Source organism: Scardinius erythrophthalmus (assembly GCF_964197995.2).
Source record: "Scardinius erythrophthalmus genome assembly, chromosome: 10".
Lineage (NCBI taxonomy): Eukaryota > Metazoa > Chordata > Actinopteri > Cypriniformes > Leuciscidae > Scardinius > Scardinius erythrophthalmus.
In genome coordinates, this window is record NC_138230.1 from 44,079,932 (window position 1) to 44,092,431 (window position 12,500).

Here is a 12,500-nt window from a genome sequence, read left to right on the forward strand (position 1 = left end):
TTTAATTACGGTTATTATAACGTATTTGTCATCTGCTTGTAGGCTATGTATCCATTATTTATTAATAGCCTACAAGTCTGCTGTCTGAATGATGATCAAACATGTACTGATGAGTTTAATAAAGTTTATTGTACATCACACAAAAGATGAAGCGTCAGTTTTACTTCAGAAAATCACCGTAAGAGCTGAGTAAACACAGTAGGCTAAGTTATAAGAAGTGCGCAAGTAGCCAGTAGAGTTGAGGGAGCATTCCTGTGGGCGGAGGTTAGTCAAGAAACGGTTCTGGTGATGTCACTAATGCAGGATGTAGAGGGATGTAGTCCAATCGAGCCGTTTTTTGTAGTCAACTTCTGTTAAATAAAATATCTCGCTTGGCATTGAACTTTGAGCTTTATAATTTTACAGATATTATTTATGCTCTAACAGCAACATTACACACTAACTAAAGTTTGAAACATGGAATCGCATGCAACGGGACCTTTAATATGCTAAACACAATTTGATTCACTTTTCTTAATTGTTCAACACAAAGTAATCCAACTATGATTTAATAGGCTATTGTTAAATTCTGTTTATTTAATCTATTTTTCATACATTTTTTATTAAATTAAATTAATTAAATTTTTCTTTCTTTTTCAGATTTTTCATTTTCAGATTTCAGAAAACCCAAAGGAAAAGAGTCTGATGCAAGCCAGATTTTAAAAACTTGAACCGTTAGACCGCTTGTAGCCTTAAATGTACAGTATGTATTTTTTTCGCCGCTAGGGGTCGCTAACCACTTACAATAACAAAGGCGTAGTTTGATGACGCAACATTTGCTAAGAATTATGGATCTTGTCGTCAACGTCAAGCCGACCGATCTAATAATGTTTATGGATGACTGAATACATCGATGCTTTTATCATGACTGTGATATGAAGCAGTTCGGGATTGCTAAGAGACAGCTATCAGCTCCACACTCGACGCGAGTCCCGCGGATATAAAAGGAATAAGGACATTTCATTCTACCGAACTACACGCAGAATTACTACTCACAGGTCAGTTTATTAGACCAATTAAACTTGTGAGGTAACGCAGCGCTGTTTCACTTGGTCTAACATTACACTAGCACACTAAACTGCATTTGAATGTGTTGAAATATATGTGTTAAATCAAATCAATGTTAAAATTATTATAATGAACACAACAATAGACTAAACACAAACGAAACTCTAGTTTTGATGACTGTACTATGACACATATAGTATAATGGTGACATAGGGTCACAATAGTATAATGTCACATATAATATGACATTATACTATTATAATAACGCTCTCTCTCTCTCTCTCTGTCTCTGTCTCATAAATATATCACAATGAAAATAAAAAATAAGTCCAGAGAGTAGTTTAAAGGGAGAAGAGGGTTCAGCCCTTGTCCCTCATATGATGGCAGGAGAACACACACTGCGCTGCTGGATGAATACACTCTTCTTTCTCTCCCACAGTTTGTTTATGAGGCTTGCTTTTGGAATTGAGTTAAAATCTGTGCTATTTGTGTGAAATAAGTGTTTTTGATGTTTTTATACTTGCTGCACTCAGTGAGGAACTCTACGACTCCATCAGAGCATCTTTCTCTCTCTCTCTCTCTCTCTCTCTCTGGATCTGTCCCTTTTACATGTGAAGCAACGCCTGGCTAATTAATGCAACAACCAGGAGGATGATGGACAGAAGGAAAGAAAGAGGGAGACTCTGGGGCCGATAAAGATGGAAATTAACCTCAATCTCTCTGACGAAACTCTCAGGGCGAGCGAGCAGGACCGCACTTGAGAAACACTGAGGACTGGAGAAGGAAACTCCTCAGGTGAGACTGTACAATACTTCACATAGTTTAACCGCAGCTGCATTCATGAGTCCTGAGAGGACCTTTCACTCACACACACACACACACACACACACACACACACACACACACACACACACACACACACACACACAGAGAGAGTGAGTGCACGACTGCCAAGTACGTCCCTTCGCTGATCCACACAGAGTTTCATCCAACAGAGTTTCATCCAACAGGACAGATTATGCTGCCAAATTACCTACTTTACATGGACGAGGACCAAAGTCTAAATGAAAAATTCCACTGAGAACAGATTTGGAAATCTATGAATCTGATGCTGAACAGAAATTCACTGTGAATATATATATATATATATATATATATATATAATCTCAAATTATACAAAATAACTACACACACAAATATATATATAGACACATACTGTACATCAGTACATACTCTACAACTGTACATACACATCCTACATATACACACAAATACATACACACACACGCACGCATACACACACACATTGTACATACATACATAAACACATTCACACACACACACACGCACACACACACAGCACGGTGTGCCGGCTTCAGAATTGGTGATGACGGTTATGACGTTCGTCTGTTATAGGACAACTTAGTTTGAATAAAATTAATATTTGTGTATTGTTCAATGTTGTTATCAATAGAGATACGTGGATGGGGTATTAGTTCACCCGCAACGCAATAACAAAACTCATCATCTGCACCAACGTTTTTTGACCAGATTTCAAAGCCGCACCCGCCCGCCATCTGCTGATTGTTTTGCGGTCTATGGACGAAGCGATGCTCTGCTGATGCGAGCCGCAAGAAAGCCCTTGTCTGTTCTAGAAAGGATGCAGCAAAGATATTTAATGCTAATGTATGAGGCATAGGCCTACGCTGAGTTTCATTCATTTATGATGAGATGCGCTCTAGTTCAACTTCATAATGCAATGCAAGTGAACGCGGCGCATCGGAGCCTCGATGTCACGGTTATTATATTGTCTCCTATATTTGCTTTTTTATTTATTAAATACATGCAATTGGTTGATGAAACATTTATTAAAATTAAGATACAATTTGTACAAAACGAAATTCGCTTTAAAGAAAGGCTTTCTACAAAGCAAAACTTAAAGAAGTGGTAAAAATCTGACGATTTACAAAACAGAACTTCATTAAGTGGTAAAAACCATGTCTCCCGATTGCAAATGTTCATTGCTAATGTTTATTATTGCAAATGTTTTTCATTTGTTTAATAAATCTCATAATGATGGCACATCACTATATCATAGCTTTTATATATTTCAAATGAGTGTCGGTCGGTCAGGGGGTAGCTAGCCTACTTGGCAAAGAATCAAATACAGTTGGAAACGACGTAGACCATTAATAACACAGACTGTTAACAATTGTTTTTAATTAGTATTTAAACATTCTCTATGATAAAAAATGTTTGTAAAAAATAATTTAATAACACGGTTTTGGCGGTTATAGAGTTCTAATGACGGTGTTCAACTATAACTGTCGGTCTCACGGTTATATACTAACCGTCACACCCCTATATTGTACATACACAAACACATTCATACACACACACACATACACGCATACACACACGCACGCACGCACACATTTTATATATATACGTACACACACACACACAGAAACACAAGCTTGACGCTCAAGCGTAGAAGAGGAGTAAGTCCTGCATTATCTTTTCTTCGGTGTTCCTAAAGTTCCTAGGACGTCCCTGGAACATCTTAATAACCCAAATCACTGGGAGACCAGTCGTGTTGCTGAGCCCGTGTCGATCACTAGATTAGAGGACAATGGCATCTGGCATTAAATCAAAAGAGGGCAGACAGTGCGAGTTACACAGATGAACAGAACGAGAGAGAAAGACACAGACGCTTAGTGATGTTCATCTGTTCAAAAACACATTCATGATTGTGAATATAACTTCAACTAATTGATTTAGTAAAATCAGTGTAATATTAAAGCAGTTCAAGAATGTAAATCTTAAAGTATTTTCTCATATCCAAGCTTAACATGAAGAGACAACTAGCCATTTTATAGACGCCGAGGCGACATCAACACTGCAGAATCCCAATCAGCCAATCGCGTGAGTTTGGGGGTGGGGCTTATGCTGGTTAGACCAATTGCAGACAGGGATGAGTGTTTCAGAATCATGTTTGATAATAATTACCTACAAATTACCCACTTTACATGGAGGAGGAACAAAGTCTAAATGAAAAATGCCAGTGAGAACAGATTTGGAAATTGGTGAATCTGTTGCTGAAGATAAATTGTGACCCTGGACCACAAAATTGAAATTGAAAATGTATACATCATCTGAAAACTGAATAAATAAGCTTCCAATTGATGTATGGTTTGTTAGAATATGACAATATTTGGCCGAGATATCACAATTTGAAAATCTGGAATCTGAGGATGCAAAAAAAATCGAAACATTGAGAAAATCTCCTTTAAAGTTGTTCATTTATGTTCACGATTGTGCTGCATTCACTCACAAAAATACATGTTTTATATATTTACGATAGGAAATTTACAAAATATCTTCACGGAACATGATCTTTACTTAATATCCTAATGATTTTTGGCATAAAAGAAAAATTGATAATTTTGAACCGTACAATGTATTGTTGGCTATTGCCACAGATAAACCCGTGCGACTCGAGACTGGTGATGTGATCCAGGGTCACAATTCACTGTAAAATACACACACACACACCATTTTAGGCACTGAGGCGACATCAGCATTGCAGAATCACAACCAGCCTGACTGGTTCAACCAATGTACTGGTTTACTGGCTTGTACTGGTAGACCAACAGCAGACAGGGATGAGTGTTTCAGAAACCTGTCTGATAATAATTGTTGCGACTCCATTTGTGGCTCTACTTTCGCTCTCCTAACATTAACCTGAAAAACAACAAGAACTGAGACAAACCATTATGAACGAGCATCGAGATCACGTCTTTCCACATGACACGCACGTTCGGAAAGACACTATGGCAAAATCCGCTGGTTTTCCGCAGGCCTCCATTTCCCCTGAATATAAATCTCCAGCATTATCAAGATGATCATTATACATCATCATCATCATCATCCAGAAAAGCGTCAGCTGTGCGAGTCATCTGCGAACCACTCACCTCTACATCCATCAGAACTCGACTGTACCTCTTCATCACTTATAACAGCTATAATACGCTAGCGGAGCGCGTGATCACAGTCAAATTATTAATTGTTAATGTGGCCATCAAAAGACTAACGCCCTCCTTTCCCTTCAGAATCCTCCAAAACACAAAAATTGCAGTAGTTTCATTCAGGCCACATCATGTTCTTATCCTCCAACATCCCCACAATTCAGTCTGATCTCTCCTCTCTCCATCCTTCTCCACAGAATACTGAAAAATTGATATGATGGCTGTGAATTGCATCCCTGCGAAACACTGCAATTTCAGATGCTCGTTCCTCATCATTTCAGATGCGGAAACCTCATCATCTCGCTCGAGGAGATCACCGTGAACACCGAGAGCTGAAACTGAGGACGTCCAGCTGAATCCCAAACACACACGACTGTCCTTCAATCCTGAGCTCTGTAGATTAGCAGATTATTATGAAATTACTGACTTTATTTTACTGACCCTTTTGTTCGTATCAGAGGGACAAAATCCTTAATTGCATGTTTTATTGTCACTTGTAATGAATGATGCAATTTTTGATTTGAAAGTGCTGTCCGGAGTAGATATTTGTTTTCAATGACCCTCAACCATCAAAATATGAGGAAAATATTGTATATATTTTAAATATGAGGGAAGATATTTATCTTGACAAAATTATTTGTCAAAAAAGGCAGGTTTTATTTTACCATGTAAAAATAAATGAATGGAAAAAACAACAAGCATACATTGACTACAACATAGTGAGTTATTAATATTTAATTTTTGCATGTGTTTTCTTTGTATGACAGTCTGGGCCAAAATTATGTTGCACAATAATGGCATGTTTCATTGCGTTATTATCACAAATAAAAAAAATTGACTCCAAGAACAACTATGCAATATGCTTACAAAATCTTGTGATAATATTTGAATAAAGGGTGAAGATGTACATTTTCATAGGCCGAACATTACTGTTGACCAAAGGCCTGTTCACATGCTAAACAATGTGGCCTGGTTGAGTTAGTTAGTAGTGTGTTAAACTCTCGACCAATCACAACTAGGCATGTGCCGGTATCAGATTATCATGCTGCGATTAATTGATTGAGCTTTTATCACGGTATACGGTATTATCACGATATTTTAATTGCTCAAGAGAAACGGATGGATTGGGGGGGGATGTAGAAAAACAACTTGCATCACAATAGTTGTAATTGTGATTGCCAAAATATTTGATAACTAAACAGAATTTTACACAATTTTCACGATTTCAATTCAATTCTTGGGATTTGATTTCAATCTTGATTCAATATGGACTCTTTGGATAAATATTAGGTAGGCTACAGTAGATAAGCCTACATATTAATTTTTCTGAAGAAAAAATATATCTCACATAATGCTGTAAACATACAGAGAGCCCTATCAGCTGGTATTATTAAAGGTTAAAAATTACCAAATTAAATTAAATATAATTTGGTTTTCATTATAATAACAATTATGACACAAGTAAAAATATAATACAAATGTAATGTAGTGCACATATTTAGCAAAATACTCCTCTCTATAGCTATTTTTTCTAGTCAACTATCGTGTTGGTCATTAAATGGCTTTCCTGAGGTAAATGTAACGTTCTGTTATATAATTGTTCACCTGCTGTTTTATTGACCTCTTTCCGTGGTTGAAAAACACTGATTGATCGATATTATTTATGAGGCATATGTAACTTTCGGTAAGTTGTACTGTATCTTTAAATAAAAAGTAACAGATGACCGGTTTGCTTGAACTGAGGCGCTACAGCGATCGGTCACGTCACATTTACAAGCGCCTAAACGGTATTTATTGTCTGAATTTCGTAATAAAATGGACAGAACCTGATAGCTGAGAATTTTTTTTCATATCAAAAGTAACCTGCTCTGTCTAGTCTGTCGGTGTCGGTGTCCTCTTTGCTCCGTGATTTTTCTCTGCATGAGAAAATGGATGTGTGGCGCGAGAGCGTGTGAAAAGTGTCAATTGCGCGAGTCTCACGCTGAATGCATAGAGTTGGCAGCCCTGCTTTTAGAAGGGGGATAAATCCTTTATTTTACTGTCTATGGATAAATCGTCGGCAGCGTTCCTCCTTCCGCCGTGCTTCTTCTCCGTGTGAGGATTCATTACATTAGACTAGAGTGCGCACGGCGCCGCATGCACACAGTGCTTCTACATGTGGGGATTGTTTACATCAGAGTGCGCACGTGTTTTGCGCAGCATATACGCAGTGTTTGTTTAAGCGGTTGATGGAAAATAAGCTAATGCGCGTTCTATAAATATAAATTTTGATCTATTATTTTTCACGGTATTTTGAAGTGCCCGCGATAACAATATCGTGCATATTCATTACCGCGATTTATCGCATTACCGAATACCGGCACATGTCTAATCACAACACCCTGCTCCAGCCAACCAATCAGAGCACAGTGTGCTTTTCAGAAGGAGGGGCTTCAGAGACAGGAAGTAAACCGAGCGTTACTGACAGACTGGGAAGAGAGGAGCCGCAACAATGGAGAATATGAGGAAAATAATCAACATTCAAGCAGGAAAACCTGTTCTAGTAGAGCCTGAACATAACATCAAGGTCATACTATGGCCTCCTTAAGATCTATTAATATCTTACAAAAGAGGCATTTCAACAAACATCAGATGTCCCGTTTTACAGCATGTAATTTTCACATTAAAAATGAAACAAAAAATACATAAATTCACTCTGATGAAAATGTCAGCTGAACGATAAAAGTCCATAAAAAAGGCCATAAAGTAGGCCAAGACCACCAGTGTGCAGCCTGATGGGAGTCTCCTCTACATGAGCTGTTTATAACTCTTATTAAAGTCCAATAAATAAACCCAGTGTCTCACACACCCAGTATTCTCTGGACCGAGAGCTAGAACTCCAGCACACACACACACACACACACACACACACACACACACACACACACACACACACACACACACACACACTGACTGACCAGCGCATGTGGAAACACCAGAACAGCCAGATTACTAACATCCCAGCTGGACTCGTTTATCTGTCAGTCTGTCGAACGTTCCTTTCTTCCCTGTTAAACCACAGAGAGTGAGCCAGTGATCATGAAACAGGAGGATTAGATCTGAAGATCTGCCACCAGTTCTCCCACACCAGACCAACAGTGGCGTTCCCATCATCGCTGTGAAACCCGGTTCAAGAACGGACACTTGCACTGGGGGAATGGTGCAGAAGCAGTTTTCACTCAGAAATTACTAGTAAATTTCTCAAACAATTACAAAGACAAACAGCAAGTAACAGGGAATTAAATGTGGAATTGAAAAACTGAAATAGTATTTTCTTGCAAAAAGTATTCTACTAAAATAATTTTAAAGTTGAAAATAAAACCATATGAGCAATATCCACACCGTAAATCAAAGTGCCTAATTCAGTTATTTCTGCTCGGATGCAATACTTCATTGTTCTTGTTCACATGACTTTTTAAAAGTGCCAAATACTGTAAGCAACAAATAAGCAACACTCCTAAATTGACCTGTATGCCTAAAACACTACCCTGGTAAAAAAAAAAAAAAAAAAAAAAAAAAAAAATTATATATATATATATATATATATATATATATATATATATATATAGGCTATATATATATATATATATATATATATATATATATATATATATATATATATATATATATATATATATATATTAAAGAATAACTAATTAATTGCATTTTTTTTGCTGTAATTTGCCACCTGACATTAAAGTTTTTTTCATATATTTTATATTGTAATAATTTCACATTTAATCTTCAAATTAATGTAGAAACAACAAAGACAGTAGCATATATTTTAAATATTTGTTTAATGGCATCTTTTTATGAAAGAAGGCATCACCGATATCAATACTGCTACTTTTTCTCAATTTTAGCCATTAATTATATCAAACACTTCACTCTTCAGTGCATAAATTATAAATTGTGCATAGATTAATCCTTATTAAAGCAACAAAAGTTATTCAGTCAAGAGAGCAGTGGGTTCTTTTCTCTTCTTTATTTGTTCTTTGATTCTCCTCAATGACGGACAGCAGCAGATTTAACAGGCTACTGTCACTTTAAGAGCTGCAGGTTTAACAGGCTACTGTCACTTTAAGAGCTGCAGATTTAACAGGCTACTGTCACTTTAAGAGCTGCAGGTTTAACAGGCTACTGTCACTTTAAGAGCTGCAGGTTTAACAGGCTACTGTCACTTTAAGAGCTGCAGGTTTAACAGGCTACTGTCACTTTAAGAGCTGCAGGTTTAACAGGCTACTGTCACTTTAAGAGCTGCAGGTTTAACAGGCTACTGTCACTTTAAGAGCTGCAGGTTTAACAGGCTACAAGAGCTGACGCGGATCAACACACATTTTCTCAACTCTTAACATTCATGTAAGACGTCATTAAACTTATTTATTTAATGCTGTATGCTTGTGAAGATACTTGAAAAAACAAGCATTTTGGCATAATTTTGTGTTTTCCTCCATGCAAGCGTTGTCTTCAGTGGCTTTCAATGCACTAATTAAATCTAAATATATTAATGAGGTCTAATGGCTTTGCATCGCACTACTATCTGTTTTCACAGTGCATATTCTTCACAGTAAATCAAGCCAAGGGCACAATTATTATTATTATTATTATTACATTGATTCGAAAACAAAACAAACAACAACAACATAATTCTGGCTAATTTAACTGATCTGTTATAATGCAAAAAATTTAAAGACTTGATAAATATCCAGCATTTTTTCCCACAAGCGAAAGAGGTCATCAATGTTATCGCACACCGTGTGTGCAAATGAACGTAGGATTCGTTTAGAAAAAACAACACTGAATGAATATCCAGTTATCTATTCTGTCAAACAACAGCTGTTTCTTAACAGGCATTAATTGTTGCGTTTTCATAACCCTACTGCGCTGAGGCTCATGGGATTGACGTCTCTTTGAAATCCAGCCCAGAGTTTCATCGTCTCCGACGGAGGAGCCGAGCTTCAGTCGCTCTCTCTTATCTTCTGTATATTACACAGAACGAGAGCACCTTCTCCCCTGATCACACCTACGCTATCAGAAATATGTGCTTAACTCATTTACCAAAGCACTCGCTGCCTCTGTCTTTGTAATTACTGCAGATTAGGGACTAATATCTAATTATGCCTTAATATGCTTTAATGCAGTTTTAATGACAGCTCGGTGTTCCAGTCAAACTCTCGGAGCGATTCGGGAGACGGCGAGGGAGAATCTCAGCAGTCGTATGTCGGCGATGGAGAGCTTTATCTGGTTCAAACGGAACAAACCACACTTAGTGCTAAATAATTAGGGAGTAATCATGTGCATATTTGAGGCTGTCTGGACCGATAATGTATGAAAGAGTTTGCAAATCCTTCTGAATCTCAGGTCCAATGACTCTAACATGAGATCTGACTATAAATCAATATCAGTTCCAGAGGCTTCATATAAATGCATCTAAAACTAAAACTGAAACAATGTATAAAAATATATAGAAATATTAAAAAAACGAAAATAATTTTTACATTTTTTTTAATTTATTAAATTAAAAACAGAGCAAAATTACTAAAACTTTTAAATAATAATTAAAACAGAAAATAGACAAGTAATATATTATTCATATAACTGCACATCCATTGAACCAAAAAGATTGCATGATGAAAATCCGCAATATTTAAAATAAATTAAAATATACAATTCAAATTTTTTTATAAAATGGCACAGATGTAAGGTTTCATCTGAAGATAATAAAATAAGTGGTATTATTAACACTCATATGATGTGATTTGCACGTGTCAGTTTGTCTGGAGATCTGGCTCTCGGTTTACTACGGTGAAAAGTGTTACGCTACGCATGGTTTGACCAGAGATGGATGCAAATTGCTTTGTGTCTCTAATTGGTAAGGCCTGGTGGTTATGAACAGATTCCTGTTAATTAATACTGGATCATCAAATCGAGCAGCTTGCATATTTTCTTCATAAATTATGGATAATTGGATCTTGCATTCCCTTAACACAAACTGCACTCACAATCCTTCCAGTCAAACTAGAACAATTCAGAAAACGTTGCATTCATCAGCGCCGTGTGTTATTACACTGAAAAGAACGTCGCCGTTATAAATAAAGCAGAGCAAATCAACACATGATCGATTTGACTTCAAACTTTGACTTTGGACGATCTCCGACTTTGGTAAGAAGGACATCTTAGAAATATCAGGCTCATATTGATCAGGGATTCCCATTTACACACTTCAGCTAGCCAACATTTTTATTTTTATAGAATTAGAATTAAATGATATGGTTGTCAAAGATGAATATATATATATATATATATATATATATATATATATATATATATATACACACACACACACACGTAAATATAATCAGATAATATAATATAATATAATATAATATAATATAATATAATATAATATAATATAATATAATATAATATAATATAATGTAATATAATATAATATAATATAAGGCTGTAGGGGTAAATAAAGTGTGTTGCTTTCATTAGATTGTGATGTCTGCACAAAGCATGTAATTTATCTCTCTAACGCTTCTTGAAGTAGAACACATTAAAACACAATAGAACACGAACAACCGCCGTACAGTCATCCATCACAGACTTACTGTAGGTCACACGACATTAAAGACACACACACACACACACACACACACACACACACACACACACACACACACACACACACACACACACACACACACACACACACACACAGCTCTCTCACACACACAGCTCTCACACACACACACAGCTCTCTCACACACACAGCTCTCTCACACACACAGCTCTCACACACACACAGCTCTCACACACACACACACAGCTCTCTCACACACACACACAGCTGAGCTAATAATCATCTCGGCGGAGCCGGTAGCAATTAATGGCAGTGTCGTCATGAATGTGTCCATGTGTGTGTGAGAGCTGTGTGTGTGTGTGTGAGAGAGAGCTGTGTGTGTGTGTGAGCTGTGTGTGTGTGAGAGCTGTGTGTGTCTGTGAGCTGTGTGTGTGAGAGCTGTGTGTGTGTGTGTGTGTGAGAGCTCTGTGTGTGTGTGTGTGTGAGAGAGAGCTGTGTGTGTCTGTGAGCTGTGTGTGTGAGAGCTGTGTGTGTGTGTGTGTGTGTGTGTGTGTGTGAGCTGTGGGTATTTGACCTTGAAGAAGATCATGATCAGACTGACAGGTGTGAGTGTGTGTGTGTGTGTGTGTGTGTGTGTGTGTGTGTGTGTGTGTGTGTGTGTGTGTGTGTGTGTGTGTGTATGAGCTGTGGGTATTTGACCTTGAAGAAGATCATGATCAGACTGACAGGTGTGTGTGTGTGTGTGTGTGTGTGTGTGTGTGTGTGTGTGTGAGAGCTGTGGGTATTTGACCTTGAAGAAG

The 12,500-nt window shown here is 37.2% G+C and overlaps 1 protein-coding gene across 2 annotated transcripts in view; it reads right to left on the bottom strand.

Annotated features, from left to right (window-relative positions):
- samd12 (sterile alpha motif domain containing 12) overlaps nucleotides 1-12,500 on the bottom strand; it is a 100,383-nt gene that overhangs the window by 60,674 nt on the left and 27,209 nt on the right. The window lies entirely within an intron of this gene.